The sequence below is a fragment of the Anabas testudineus genome, chromosome 8 (genome assembly GCF_900324465.2).
Source record: "Anabas testudineus chromosome 8, fAnaTes1.2, whole genome shotgun sequence".
In the NCBI taxonomy this organism is placed as follows: Eukaryota; Metazoa; Chordata; class Actinopteri; order Anabantiformes; family Anabantidae; genus Anabas; species Anabas testudineus.
In genome coordinates, this window is record NC_046617.1 from 13,484,044 (window position 1) to 13,499,997 (window position 15,954).

At 41.8% G+C, this 15,954-nt stretch overlaps 1 protein-coding gene across 2 annotated transcripts in view; it reads left to right on the top strand.

Annotated features, from left to right (window-relative positions):
- The window catches only part of LOC113148302 (mitochondrial import inner membrane translocase subunit tim16-like), a 95,268-nt gene that overhangs the window by 28,796 nt on the left and 50,518 nt on the right, over nt 1–15,954 (top strand). The gene's annotated exons all lie outside the window — the stretch shown is intronic.

The window sequence follows — 15,954 nt, forward strand, 5'->3', positions numbered from 1 at the left end:
GCTTTCAACTTTAATGTCAGTAAGAGTGAGAAGGATTGTCTGTTACAGTACAAAGTGTGACTGTGTGCAGTTTGATGTATAGCGGGCTACTGCACATTGTGAAGGCTGCTTGCGACTCTGTCGGGACAGGCATGCAGACCTCCCAGACTTATTACAGTGTCCCTCCACATTCCTGCTACTTCCTTGTTCAGAGCTGACCCACACACAGACTGCTAGTGTATATATATGTGTGTGCTCGGCATCTTTTTGTCCAGAATCAGTGTGAAAGGTCAGGCAACAGCAGTCGCACATTGACACTTCTCTCTTCAGTTCCCCACTTGTCACTTCTGCTCCCGAGCTCCTCCAGTCGCTGTGTTTGTTTTTCCAAACACAGCTGCCGCAGACCAGAGGGGAGCAAGAGCGTGGCCAGGCTCCAGGGAGGAGAGGAATGAAAGGGAGGAAGAAAAAAGGGAACAGAGGGGGTGGGAGTGAGGACTCCTATGTCAGATCCAGCTCATGCATTTTAGTGCTGTTATAAACAGATTGGCAAGCCAAGTCATTCCGAACTGGAGACGAGCAGACTTTGTCAGGTCATACAGTGGTGGATTAGACACATTAATTATCATTATTATTACTTAAAAAATGCAGTGAGGTAGCAGCGGAGAGCACTGAGAAAGAGTGGTGTGCGTTTCTTCTGTTTCCAGCGGTATTACTAAAGCAGCACACACCATGTTTGCATGTTGGTTGTTTGGCACCTATGTTACCCATGTTTGGTTGCAGAAAGAACCAGTGTGTAGATGCAGATTAATGTAAGTAGTCTGAACAGTTTTTAGTAGCCTAGGACTGTCAAAAGAAAGTAATGTCTAAGGGATGTAATTGATTTATCTTTCTTTTTAGAATCTGTGTGTGAAAGAGACATTGACACAGCAGGTTCCTAAATAACAACCTCCTTTCTCACTCCTCCCTCTGCCCTTGTGTTCGCCACTCATCTCAATTTCCTCTACATCCTCTTTTCATTTGAGTAAGGCAGATAGTTGCCTCTCTCAGTGCCTCTCTGGAATCCATGGAATCGTTTCATGCTCGTATATGTTTCACGGACACGGACAACGTCTGATGCCACTGATGTTGATGTGAAGATGAATATGCCTTTGTGATATTCATACTAGATGTCTGGAAAACCCCCCACCATGCTCTTTGAAAACAACACATCAGGAACTGATTGTCTGCTGGAAACCACAGATTATAGTGTTAATTGGTTAATTTTATTGAAAGGTTTGTCTCCCCGGTATCTGCGTGTAGAAGAAGGAATGCTGAAATCTACTCACAGTTTAAAGCCGCTGTTTTGTGGGTATGATGATGGTGCAACTCAAAGAGAATGTACCAGTGATGTGAGGATTTCTACCACATTGTCCTCATCTGGGGAGAAGCTGTTTTGCACTTCTGATGCTTTCTTACGCAACCAGTGGTTAGAGACAATCAGTGAATGTCCACATTTTCTTTAATCAGGAGAAGCGTTCACCTTGCATTCATTAAGTACATTTATTATCTTCGATTGCGAGAAAAGCCCTTTGGGTTCCTGCATTTTGATATTAGTTCATTTGAAATAACGTGATTTCACTTGGATGCAATTTCAAGGGTGTGTGCTGACCCATCTGCAATATGTTCTGCATTAAATAGTCCAGTAGTTCTATCATGTGACGTGATGGCGCGTCAGAGAGCGATCACTCTGAGCAATCTCTCCAAGGCCACTTCCCCGCCAGATGCTGCAGACCACCACTGATATAAAACAGACTGAATTTAATGACAGATGAGAACTTGCCCTTTGCTGCCAGTCTTTCTTTTCCTCCTTCTTCTCATTTCTCACATTGCCATTATATTCACCCTTTCATCAATAATTTCTGTTGAGGCTGAAAACCAACTCTTAAGATTTGTCAAACTGCTTTTCATATTGAGATTTAGGTTTTGGTTTATGTTAAATAGGCCTGTAAATGACTTTTTACTGTTATGTTTAAAAGCAGATTATTATGTATGATTCTATCCTTCATCTCACACTTGTTTCTTTTTCCTTTTCCTCTCCAAGTCTTTCTAAATGCAGCTGGAGATTTGACCAAACTCCTATTTGGGACTTTTACCCAAGCTACTGCCACAGTCCAAGTCTCCACTCTTTACTGTTTATCTCAGAAAAGGAAAGGGAAGCATCTATGACATTGTCAAAAACAAACAAGGCTGTAGGACCTAAATTGAGGGAACAAAATATAATCAGTACTTCCTATTCAGTCATATCCATCTAAGAACTGGGCAGACACAATAAACCTAAATAGCTCCTAGGCGTAGTCTGCAATCAGCAGCCACTGATAACTGAAGATATTGCTGGCTTGTTTTAAGTTATTGGGCAACCACCAAATGTTCTTTATTGACTGTTTACACAGTGTATGTTTTTATGTTTTGCCTATCTCCTTCAAGTAATGCTAGCCACTTTCTAATCAGTATCTCATTGTTCAGTGTAGCTTCCTAACAAAAACACTATACTTTGCCATAATTCGCAGTGTTCCCAGCTTGTCCTCAAGTTCTCCTTGGCCTCCAGGATTTTAATTGTTTGTTTCTGGTTCGTTATCACGGTCAATTTTCTGTGGATAATTTTGTTTTAGTTCACTATTGTGTATTTCTAAGTGTATTTCTCTAGATGAAAAAGACAAAATGAAAATAATCAGAAGTAGGCCTTGTTTCCATATTTCTTTGCGGTTGATAGATTTAACCAAGACTGGCTAGGGAGGCTTTAAGTCAAACATCCATAGTGGGGCCTTTCCTCTCTGTCATTGAGGTCTGAGGTGCACATAAAGATACTTTTTTTTTTTCTTGGTCCTTGCCTGTTTTTAATTTAAAGGCTTGTAGCAAACATGGTGTGTAATTGGAGCAACAAGCTGGCTTGTATCAGTTTAGCTGTGCTCGTCCACAACTTTCAGTAGGACTGTTTTCTTTGGAGTGCCATGATATAAAGAGGCCCGGGAGCAAGGGCCATTAAAATGGGGTTGTGGGTGGAATTTAATTTGGATGGAGAATAACGTACGGAAAAGTTTATTTATGGTTGGGGCTGAAATGGACACTGAAAAATTGAGGGATGGAAGGTGATGAGTCTGAGAGCTGTGTCAACGCAGCTTTTACTGCAGACCTGTTTTCCACACAAGCTGCAGATGTGGACATCGAAGAACATTATGGATCTGTGTTTGCCACTCTCTTCCTCATACCCTTTGCTCTATAAACTAGAATTGAAATAATGAGTTTAATTGGTGCTCTAAGCCAGCTGCAATCAGTGAACTTTACAACTGGGCACGATTGCAACCAGGTTGCGGTGAAAATGCTTCAGACATCATGATAATTGTCCATACACCCTCGCTTTAGCAGCTATACATTCAGATTCCCCACACCCGCAGAGTTGACAAAACAAAGTCTTGATTATGTTTGTCAGTGTAATAACTTGTTATGGTATCATAAAGCTGACTGTGAGTTCTTCGAGGGTCACTTGGTTAGGATTCAGCATGATGAAAGTGTAACCTCCAGATGAAATGCTGGCTTTAACACTAAACCCTGTAATTGTCCTCAGTCACTACCAATGTTCTGCTGCACTCAAACACACGAATGCATAAAAGTGAACACATGTACACTTTTACACACATGCATCTTCTATTACTCCTCATCTTGGCGTACCTCTTCGGCTCTGTCTCTCCTTTGGCATGAGGCTGATTAAAACAGATCACTCTGACCTGGAGCTCACCAGCATTCAGCCTGTCGATTGGAGAAGACATAAACCATGTTCCGGGAGATTTGACCCCACTGTTTTCCCAACTCAGTCACAAAGGTTACATAAAGAGCTCGCCCTCTGAGGCAAGCAATGCTGACAGATTGTGCTGTTGGCTGAGTGAGGTTTCGCGGTGAACGAATGGGACTGCCCCAGGTGTGATGCACATACTCACACCCGCAGTTGACTCTCCACAATCTATGTATGTATGTTTTTTTTACCAGGGTCGTGCCTGAGAGCAGGGCCCAGCCATTGGGTGTAATTGAGCCAAACTCCCTTTAATCAGATGGATTGAGAAGAAGCCTTTGTCCCAGAAGGGAACCAGACTTTTACAGAACAGTTCCCCCTTTCTCCCTCCCCAGACCAGGCACTCTAAAATCAGTCCCAGATGAAGGCTTTGCTATGGGGATTAGGTGCAGCTGGGGCACTGCTAACCAAACCAGACCAAAAAAAAAAAAAATGCCACAGAATATTTGAACGATAGTTGGACCCTGCTCATTTCTCAAAGTTCACTTTCTAACAGTAAATGGAGCATTGTTGTTTAGGCCCAGTTAAAAAAACAGGAGGGAAATGCAAAACTACAATCCTCAGTGGATCTGTGGGGTCAAGTCGACAGTTAAGCTGCTGCCTGCCTTCAGGAAGGCCTTGGGTGGTGGTGTAGGGTAAAGATGTGACCGCACACGCTCTGTCAAAGAACCTGAACTCGGCTTTCTGACAGTTGAAACATGGTGTCTGGAATCTGTTAGTCATTTGGGGTTTCAGTTTGTGATTCAGTGGAGGGTGAAGCTTGACCAGGAAAAGAGGATAAAAAATGAGGAGGAGGGAGTTCTGAAATCCCCTCTTATATTTTTTTTAGAAATAATGTCTCTCTTAGCTTTTACCTTCTTTTAATCTATAACACCTCATTGTAGAAGTTCCCCTCTACAGTTTGTAATCAACCAAAAGCTCAGTTACTAACAAGTCAGAAAAAGCTGTTATCCTTTAATGAATCTTTTCTTTATCCCTATGTGGTGACATATTATACTTCTGCCGTTCATCTCCCCACTTTTCTTTTTCAGACTTGTCTCTTGATAGTACTCTGATGAAACAGAATCTGGGATATAAGTTTCTGAAGATACTGGTGTCTGGGATTCTAATTATGCTTTTTTTTTTTTTTTTTTTTTTTTGTGGAGCAAAGCCTAATCACGCCTTGCAGAACTGGTAAAAACACATGGAAGCATGTGGCGTGTTTGGCAGGGAACATGTAATATAATTCACAGAGGGTTTTGATTTCATCCCGCAGGTATGTGCTCAGCACTCCAGGGATCAGAAGGACCCTTTTTGTGTTAACTTGCAGAAGGAAAAGTAGAAAAAGTCTCTCTCGTCTGCCTTTAGCTACCTCCTTCCTATCTACCCCATCTCTTTTTCTTTTCACCTTTACTTTACTTTTCCTCATTTTTTTTTTTTTTTTTATAGTTTGAGTTATGATTTCATGCTGACTAAACTGCAGATGATTTGTCAATGAAGGCTGTTCTGCATTACGTGGCAGTTAAGAATGCCTTAATGCTGTTTAGTAAATTGCACAAATTACTCCAAAAGGTTTTTTTTCTGTGACAGTGTCGGACTTCATTTTCCATCATTTACAGAAACAGCAGAATAGTTGCACTTGTAACAGTTTTGCTTTTTTTCTTTAATATCTGGACAACCCCCCCCCCCCCCCCCCCCCCCCCCTCTGTTTTTTTTTTTTTCCATAAAGATGCTCTGGCAATAACATTTGGGATCTGTGCCCCACCAAAGGCTTCACACTACTTCCCAAGTGCATTTCAGCACTTTTCGTCCTCCTCTGTGGGGTAGATATCCAGTAGCTGAGTGCCTGATAGAGATGTGAGGAGGCTGGGTTGGCAGAGGACATGGGCTAAAGTGGAAGCAGCACAGGCTATTATTCACAACACATGGATGCAATGCAAGGCGATGAATAAATACACTGTTATTAAGTGTCAGTGCAAGGGGATAGTATTTGTGGAGAAGCCACAGTGGCAGGTTCAAGGAGGTTTTCCAAAATGGGAAGTTGCGCAAATGTCCACAAAGTTAACTGCCCCTTTTTCCATTATTAACCATACTTTCCTTTATTCTGCTTTCCAAATCAAACCAAGTTTTATTTATATAGCCCAATATCACAAATCACATATTTGGCTCAAGGGACCTTCCAATATGTGCAACAAGCTTTCTGGTATCTCCAGTCAATTGTTTTGCTTTAGGTTTTCTTTAGAGTGTACTTCTAAATTTAATTTATCTGCCATGTCTTACTGTCTTTTTTAACACGCTCATATATACGACCTTCTTCTTCCTCCCCCAGCTCTCTTTCAACGCATGCATATGTTTTATAAGAATGATTGCCCCTTTCATGAGAATCAGGAACCGTAGGGCTGCAGAGCTCCTGTTTTTAAATCATGCCTCGCTTCTGCACGCCAGTCACCTTCTGGATGCCTGCCACCGCTCTCTGCTGTGGTAGAGGGAACAATTTTGAGCAATGGAGGGAAGTGTGTTTCTCATTAGTAGATGGTTTCCTCTTCCCTACACCCTGCCCACTCCTGCCCTTCTGCCTTGTCTCCACTGCTACTTCTAGGACTGCTGCAGATTGGCAGTCTGTCACTGCACGAGTTAAACTTAACATAACAGGTTAGAATTACTGTAAATATATATTGTGTATTTTGTGGCTAGGCCTCTTTGTCACAGGTGGATCTTACCTGAACCTTACAAGTGTCTTATTGTACTTTCTGCAAACTGTAACCTGTAATCTTTCTGTGCATGTAATGATGTATTGATAATCAAACAGCTCACACCTTCTCAAAAACATTTGATCAGCCATCTATCCCACTATGTTTATTAATTCAGTCCATCTGAAGCTGAGACTTGGCACTTCAACAACATAGTCATTGTTGCATTTTGCATCAAGCCAAATAACAAGTGCCACTGTCCAAATACTCACAGCCAGTCATTGTTGCCAATAGCAATGCCAAAGCTGAACTCATAATGTGTCAGTCTGCATTTCCCATGTGTAAATAGTCTGTGCAGTATCAGCACAACATTCATCCACATCTGGCACAAGAGCAAATCCAACTTAACTTTTCTTTTTTTAAAAGTCAGTTTGAGTGAGCAGACTTTTCCTATCGTTTAAAAGAAAGAACAGGCTAGGTGGATTGTCTGCTCATTGTATTCTCTTTTATGATCACGTTTCCATGATAGAAACCAGTAATCCTGGACCTGTCATCGGCCTGATGTCTTAAAAGGAAACACAAGGAAGGAAAGTCTTTATTAAAGAGGCTCCCTGATTGGTCGGTGGCAGGTGAGCCACATGCTGAAGTCACTTCTCATATGGGCCCTATTTGTCTGCCCACACTATGGAAACATGTCATTGTTAGTGAAGCAGAAGTAATATGACACGCTTAGTTAAATGAGAAAAGTGCTGAGGCATGCTGCTGCTCTCAATCTGTGTTTGTCTGCTGTCGCTTCATAACTGGTCATATGATATGATGTCGTAGGGCCTCTCTGTGTTGATGCGAGGTACAGTATTTGTCTATATACACTATGTGCACATACCTTTGTGAGTAGCAAGTAGACAACAGAGAAGACAAGACCAGAAGAGAACTGAGCAGCATCACCGCCTGTCAGATTTCACTGGTCTCTATGGAAAAGTTATGACAACAGAAATTGCTCTGCACCTGCATGGTCTCCCTGTTTTGCTGCCCAAGGTTATGTGTATGCACATCTGTGCAAGTTCACTTGGCCTAAGCAGATTAAAAAATGTCATTAAAATGTAATTGGTGGGAGAGATGAGGAGGTGGTGGTAGCCAGGAAATAAATTCTTCATTGTGCAAGGCAAGTTGGAGAGGAGGGGAGAAGAAAAGGTGGAGGACCCTCAGGGGGGGGACATCGTTTGGTCATTAGCTGTGATCTTTAAAAAAACTTCTATGGACTTTCCTACTCTTAACATTCCCTGAAAGTCCTCTGTATGTGGCCAGCTGACATTATTTCAGCAAGGTCAATTAGTCAGACAGCTATTGTATGGGCTCTTTGTGTAAGGCTTGGGGGAGCAGCGGAATAAAGAGTTGGCGATAAGCAGGAGGCACAGGTCTTGTAAGAAACGTCTTTTGTGCAGAACTGTTTCTTCTGGCAACAAAAGATGATGAGGCAAGCAGAGCTTAAGGCATCCTTAGTCCTAACACTGAAAGACTAATTTAGCATCTTAATCTGCCATTTCAAATGACTTCAGCAGGTGTTAAAATGGTGTTAGGGTGAAAATAGACCATCTAGTATTGTCACAATCACTGCTGCGAGAAAACAGACCTACATGGATGATTGCAAAATAGTGCTTCGCTGTGGAGTGCTGTCTTCCATAAAGTTTGAGGAGTTTGTCACCCATATCTTCCAAAGCAAAAGTCTCCTGAAGGTGTTTCCTGTCCATGATTATCCATTGAATCATGTGTGGAGGGATGCAGGGCTTGAGGGGTTTTGCAGTGCCATTAACCCCACAATAGGGGCACGTTTACAGTGCATTTTGCTGGTGTGTGTGTGTGTGTGTGTGTGTGTGTGTGTGTGTGTGTGTTGAGGGCATGTGGGGCACAGGTGTCTTTCACACAGCCACTCAACCGTGAGATAGAGGGGGTGCATTCCTACCAGCAAGCTGGATCGGTCAGTCGCACACACGTATTCTCATACAACATGCAACACTGTCTTCCATACATACATGTCTGGACGGCTCTGCCATTTCTTTCCCGTTTTTTAGCACACGTAGACCTTCGCCAAACAGTATTCATCATCACTCAACAGGATTTGACAGGTGGAGTGACGTAGACTTAATCATCCATGTCTTTCCTCAGTCACGCATTGAAGCACAGAAAAGGTGATACGATACCAAGATAGTACTCTGTACTTCTTTGTTTTTCTTTCTTTTCAGTTTTAATTTAGTTATTACGTTTAAGTTTAAACTGGCTTTACTGCCTGACTGTAGTGATTGATTACAATATATTGTCTCTTTCATTGCTCGGTTAGGCCACCATAATGATTAAAAGAGCCGTCTATTTGAAAATATATCGGCTTGCTTCTTTTAGTTTCTATTTTCCAAACCAGGAACAAATATTTTGCCACTGAAAAACAGACACTGTAAAGCTGCTATGCCTGCCCAGTTTTGTACTTACATGTTGTACCTACATATCCTGCTGTTTTTCTTTGCAGTGCATTTCTTTATATGCCAGCTGTGTGGAAAGGCTCTTGGAGTGAGAGTGAAAGAGCAACTCCTTCACAAAGCACCTTAGACAAACATGTTTAACCAAAAGACCAGCCCAGAGAAATAGAGGCCCAGTCACAGGGAAATATTTAAAGGACTTCTTTTTCCTCAGAGGCTAAAGGGACAAAGTTGGCGAGCTGCTGGGCTTTTCACTCTGACCTGCCTGGGTGGCGTTTTAGGGGAACAGTCCTTTCGTAACCACTGGACTGAAACATTACGAGCTTGATGGACAAATGATGATAGAAACCTCTACACATGTGTGCTGGTTAGCTGGCCTGTATTATTCTTAACTTTTCTCCATACATCCTGGCCATCATGGTCCATCCACGGTCCACTGGTACTGTGAAGCTGTGGGGACTCAGAGCTGTAAGCTGACAGGCTAAGTGCCATCTCTGTAGTCAGCTTCAAGTTAGCTACAGTGCAAACTAACACAGAGGCAGAAACCTATACAACAAATTCCTTAATTCTTCCTTTACCTCGCGTAAATACGATGCCACGCCCGTTCCACCTCTGTTGTTATACAGATTTCTTCGTGTTTTGGTGTTAATGAAGAAATAGATGCGACTGCCTGCTAACCACATGCTGCAAAAACCAAGATTGTTATAAGACGTACAGCCTTGGAATAGAACACACGACCATCTCCAAACCTAAAATCCACAGTGATTGGAGTATGTCCCATAAAAATACATGGAAATGATGGGATGCTTAGAGAGACAGACAGACTGACAAAGACTGGGACAGAATTAAAGAGCTCAAGAAAATAAATTCTGAGCTGGCTGCTGAGTTGGAGTTGGCACCAAATGTTGTGCTCGTGACCTTCAGTGGGTTTTTGTAAATTATACGAGGGGAAAATATGTGGTGGTTGAACTGAAGAGACCCCCTCCTCCTCTCTTCATCTCTGTCTGCTGTCATTTACTCTTTTGTAGAAGTGCTCCATCCATCTTTCAGATTGCCCTCGTCTTGTGCTCCTCCTAATCTTGCTTACAATATTCATTCTTTTGTTTAAGTTATTTGATTTTTCAGTTTATCCATTCATCACCTCTCCTTCGCTCATCTCAACACTCACACAACACAGGCTTTATTTCAGCCTGCTCCAACTCCTCTCCCTCTTCATTCTCCCTCCCCACAGTTATGTTATTTTCTGCTGCGCATGGAGGATACATTTAGCTTGTGGTAACTTGGGAAGTGATGGCTACATTAGTGGGGGGGTCTGTTGATTTGCTACCTTCTCTTAGCCGCAGTGGGCTCCATGCAGGCTGATGCACATTTTCCACTGGGGTGGAACTATAGACTCGGGGTGACTACCAGCCTGCGTGCTCACACCCCTAGGCCAGAGCCTGGGCTGGCAGGCACCCATACAGGCACGTGGCGTCAGCCTGACCAGTGGGCATCCCTGTTTATGTTTGTTTTGTGCGGTGGCTACTTTTTTACTGTGCTTTAGTGACTGTAGCACCACCCTAAAACCAAGATATGCCCTCTCCGACCCTGGCCAAGCCCTGGACAGTGGTGGGCTGTGGCATCTGTCATTCCAAATGGACCGGACAGAGGTCGGCTGTGTCTGTGGATCCACATACTGAAGAGCCTAGGCGATACTTAAAGGACCTTTGATTTTGCATGTTTTAGCTCATAAAATACAAGTTGTGTGCACTCGCAAATTGTTACCTATCATTTATTAAAACATGGCATTTATTTTAAGGTTGCCATTATCAGTCCAGCATGAAAATCAGGTGGTAGTGGTGGTAGTGTTGGTGTGTACACGGGTATGCTTGTCCCTGTTTAGTCCTGACTCGTAAAGATATGTAAACCAGCAACCTAATTACCAGACTCCAGCCTATAACAATCCGCCTTATCCTGGTCTGCTACTCGTTCACCAGCTCACTACTAATCACCACACAGACACTTGTGACTGTCCAGACCTTCCCTGCGGACAGGATTAGCAGATCAACATTTTTTGTGTTAGAGTGTAATGACTCACTCTGAAACCCCCCCCCCCCCCTTTGCAGTGTTATTAACTGTGAGAAACAAACAGGTGTTTGTTGGTCAGAAGCTGACTGCCCATTCTTGTAGGGTTAGAGTTTTCAAGCAGGGGTCAGAGGTCAGGTAACCTTTACTCTGTGGCGGCAGGATGTTTGAGACAGTCATTATGTCCTACCAGCGAACATTTGTGTTTGAACTGCATGCGGATGTTTGAGGGAAATGGATTTACTTAGACTGATGTGGAATACTTCATATGTACCATATTGTGCACACACAGCTAAGTCATTTGTTTAACAAATTGATTCACATAAATGTGTGGTGATGGGATCCTGTCCTGTAAGAGATGAATGTAAATCATGCCATCTAGCACAGAGACACCATCAGCGCCTGCTGTGATGAAATGGATTACAGGCACATAATCCGTGCCTATCGCCGCCAACTCACCTCACACACACGTTGCTTAAATGGAAATAATTTGAATCCTGCTTGAATTATATGCAGGAGTTCACACCTGAGGATCAATGAGTTGTGATGTTTTATTTCTGTAATACGAGGTGTTTCTATTTGAATTGGTTTTATTTGAGCTAATAATTCAAGTGCATTTTTTTGTTCCTTACTTGCTCATGCCCGTAAAATGCCCACCCACACAGCGTAGTTGAGCTCAGTTTGAGATTACACAGCAGCTACAGCCACAAACAATGTGGAATCTACAGATGTGTATACACAGTGCATCCATAACGCAAGTAGAGTTTGAAAGTTAGTGCAGGATGTGTACACAGCAGTGTTTGATTAATGTGTGCTGGAGTTTTAAGGGGGATGTATCAGAGCCCTGAAGGCTTGACCCTGAGGCTTTGCCTGGCTTGTTCCTTGTCAGAGGGCAGCTCCCAAGTTATAAATGTGCTTCTGCTGTTGTGTTTGTGCAGCAGGTTTTGAGTCTAAAATGTTGCTTGCGATGTTGAAATGAGAAATAAAAAGGAGACTGGAGGGGGAGAGAGAGGAAAGAGTGAGGCGAGATCTTTTCCCATCTGTCGAAAGAAGGAATGTATAAGTGCACGATTGTTCTCCTTCTTAATTTAGTTGTTGATCTGAGGGATTTAGGTCGTAATTTTTGTTCTGTTTATGTCAAAGCCTAGGCTCAAATCAAAATTAGTTCTAGCACATGGTGCATATGCCTTGCATGGCTCTTATTTAAATTCTTAGAAGCTATAATTTTCACTGTAGTTTTTATGTTGTTTTGACCATTTCTTTCCAATATTTAGCTGTGGGTGCAATTGTACACCAGCAGGCAGCTGCTGCAGTTAAATTCGTACACAGGAAATAATGTTTATAGCATTCCAGACTGAACCATTGATTATTGGACCTGAACTTAATGCATTACTTTTTACAGCACATCACAAACAATCATAGATTCTTTATTTTATCTTATTGCAAGTCCCATTCTTGCAATTCTTGCATGTGTGTCCCATATGTTTCCTCTGCAGGATCAGCAGGACTTCTGCTGATCTGGGCAGATGAAATAATGCATTGAGTAATACTGGTTTAATCAGTGCCGGGGACTCTGCCGAGCAGGCTGTGTCAAGCCTCACGCATGGCCCCTTGCAGTGACAAACGAGCACAAACAGTCACTTCCTCAGGTCATACATCTGATTATTATTTTAATATGTTGCTTTGCGCATTTATGGGAGTTTAAGGGTGGTTCTATTCTGTGTTTGTACTTTTTGCGGGCATGTAAATACTGAATTTCTTTCTTTGTAAGGATGTTTTTGTAAACTGGCAGAGACTTAACTAAATGGATACTTGATGAGAATTTGATATCACTTCACTCTACTCATGTTTTGCTGGTATGTAGGTACTGTAAACACTGCATCATGTGTGTATGCATATAGTGGTCTACCCCAGGCTGAGAGTTAAAGAAACAATATGTAACTTAAATTGGTCCTAGCATGAGAGTCGAAATCAATCCACTATCCAGCGATCTGTCTCTCTGCTCTGCTTTCAGGAAGTTCTGTGAGTTCAGGTCAACAGGGGGCTTTGACACACCCTTCCACATAAAGATAAGTGTAGGAAAATATTTCTAGAGAAAAATGTTAGATACTGTATTTTTAAGAAAAATACATTTAAATCAATCAGTATCAGCCTTATTGTCCCCAAGAGGCAATTATTTATGCAACAGTACAATAAGACAAGACCATAGTCAGCATAAAATACCTAAGGAAAAAAAAACTTTCATCACCATATTCTCTCTAAATTCACCAAAGTGACAGCAGAGGGTAGAAAAGAGTGTTTGTATCTGCTGATTCTGGCTAGTCGCTACCTAAAGAGAGACTCAGAAGGCAGCATGTGGAGCTGTCAGACAGGATGGACTGTACTTTGTTCAGCAGCTATTTTTTATGGTGGTCGGGCACGCTGCTTAACAGAGTTCCAATGATTTTACTACTTTAACCATGCCGTTTAACAAACTCTTCTGCCAAACCAACAGATAAAAGAACATGTACGGACACTTACAAGGACAAGAAGTTCTTTCGTAGAGTGAAAAGATGCTGACTTTTCTACACTACATGTTTGTCTTTTGCACTAATGACGGTTTGTGGCCAATCATGATGCCCAAGTAAAAATGACATGGGTGGGTTTTTTATACTTTCTTGGACACCAGTCCAATACTAATCCCAGTCTCCAAATGTTATGTTCATTACAGCAGTATTTGATAAAACGTGCATCAAAACAGACCTGGAACCGGAAAATATTTTTTTTAACCATTCCAGAGATGATGACAGCTCAGTGACTGTCACTTGTCTTGTTTTCCTGTTTCTCTTGTCTGGAGATGATTTTGGCTGGAAGTGTTGAGGTTTTGGGATGCCGACAAGCAAGAAAGCATTCTATGAAGTCTGAGGCTTGCCAGACACTAGTGTGGCAACTGTAACTGTTGGTGACAATTGCTGGAATTCACCACTGAGTTTTAAAATTGAGCCCCACTCTTTTCCTCTGCTGTTTAACTACTCTGTCTCTCTCTCTCGTGAACAGCTGCTCAGACCTTTAGTGCTTTTTATTTTTTTTGTTTTTTGAGAATGCAGTTCTTCTCAGTGGTGATTTGTGCATTTCTACCCAAATGGCTATAGCTTTTTTAATTCAGAAAAAGACCACTCAGATAAATTGTGTCCGACCTGTAAAAAAAACTAAACTATTCTTATATGTACTTAGAATAATTAGATATGAATACTTTAAATGATAACTGTACACTTGAGCTCTTCTGTCAGGCTTATGAAACACCATTGCACCCATATGTGCTAGCATTTCACCCTCTTTCACTTAACATGGCCTTTCCTCTTCTTCATTAATACCATGCTCATGTTTAAATAAATAAAATTTCCCCGCTCACTGTCTCTCGCTTGGACACACAGAATTTCCAGAGGTTCTGATTAAACCTTTTTTTGTTTTTTCTTCCCACCTCCCTATTACCTCTTGTCTGTATAGTCCCAAAGATGAACAAGCTTTGTCGGTGCATGTGGCCCCACTTAGAACTGCCCCCCTCACCTACCTCACCCCTCACATTTCATTATGGCTCCCTTTTTTTAAAATGCAATCAAATTATTTCCAAACTTTCCTCCTTCTCGTACAGCTGGTTGGATCATCAGCTTCTCGATTTCTGTTTTTCTCATTAGTGCTTATATTTTATATTTTTATTTTTATTTTATAGGAGCATTTCAACACCTTGTAATTATGAAAAAGCTTTTTATTCCTTAATCACCTTATACTTTAAGGCCTTTTATGTGGCACTGAGTCAAATTTGGACCCAAGATGAATATACTGTATCATCACCCATTGGCAGTAGGTTCAGTTAAAGCTTGGTAAAGATGTGAGCACTAATAGAATAACAGAAATAATTTTACGGTAGAAACATTGCACCACCCACTTGTTGACTTTTGAGATAGATAATTTTGCTTAGGTCACAGGCCATCTTTTCATACAGTTGTATAACCCAGATTCACTCCTACTATAATACTACTACACGCCTGTCAGCTTGCATTTTCCACTTCTAGTGTGAAATGAAATAAAAGGTCATCCTGCATCACACTGAGATAGATTGTGACTAGAAACAATGATAAAACTAGGTTGGAAGAAAATATCTGCATCAGGGAAATTAAACTGCCATTTGTTTTTATATCTAATAATCTACCGAGCAACACGTGAAATGAATTGCATGTGTGCCTGCTATACTGCCAAGAGCTAACCAAAGTCAAATTCTTCCTTGTGCTTTCTTTTCCTGTTTTTCTTTTGCTCTCACTTCTCATCTTTCCCCTCATTGCTTTTTGTCAGAGCAGCATCTGAGCCATCTGCTGGCACAGACTGGCAGCTGTATGGCATGAGAGGAACCGGTGGCACACCACCCTTCATCTGTTAGTACTTCAGCAAGATTTAGAGGGAGGGAAGGTGGATTGTGGAGCAGAAAAGTTGAAGCTAATACTGTAGGGAAACAAGCAGAGGGACAAAAACTGGAGCCAGAGATCCAGGTTCCAAAAACAAAGTTGTTTTGTGTCTTCTCAACTGACTTCTTCTTTTCCTTTTCTCTTTTACACACTGTTGCTACAATTTCTTTTTTAAAATCCAATACACTTGTTGGTCAGTATGTAACAACAGCACAGAAACTAAATGCTATTGTATAATAATGCATATCTCTCTCCTCAGACAATAAGAAGTATGACTTGCTATGGGAGAAATTATAAAACTGTGTCATCAATTTAATACCGCAGTCAGCAATGTCTGCTGCTTGTGCAACATAGTTTGTTTGCCCTTTTTTTTGTGGATAATTATGAGTTGAATGCTTCATTTTGATTTTCGTGGAGTTAATTTCATGCCCCCAGCTGCTGACTGTAAATACTGAGGTTGGAGAGATGGTTGAGGTTACTGGTAGGTCAGCTGCGCTGTGTGGGCAGAAGGG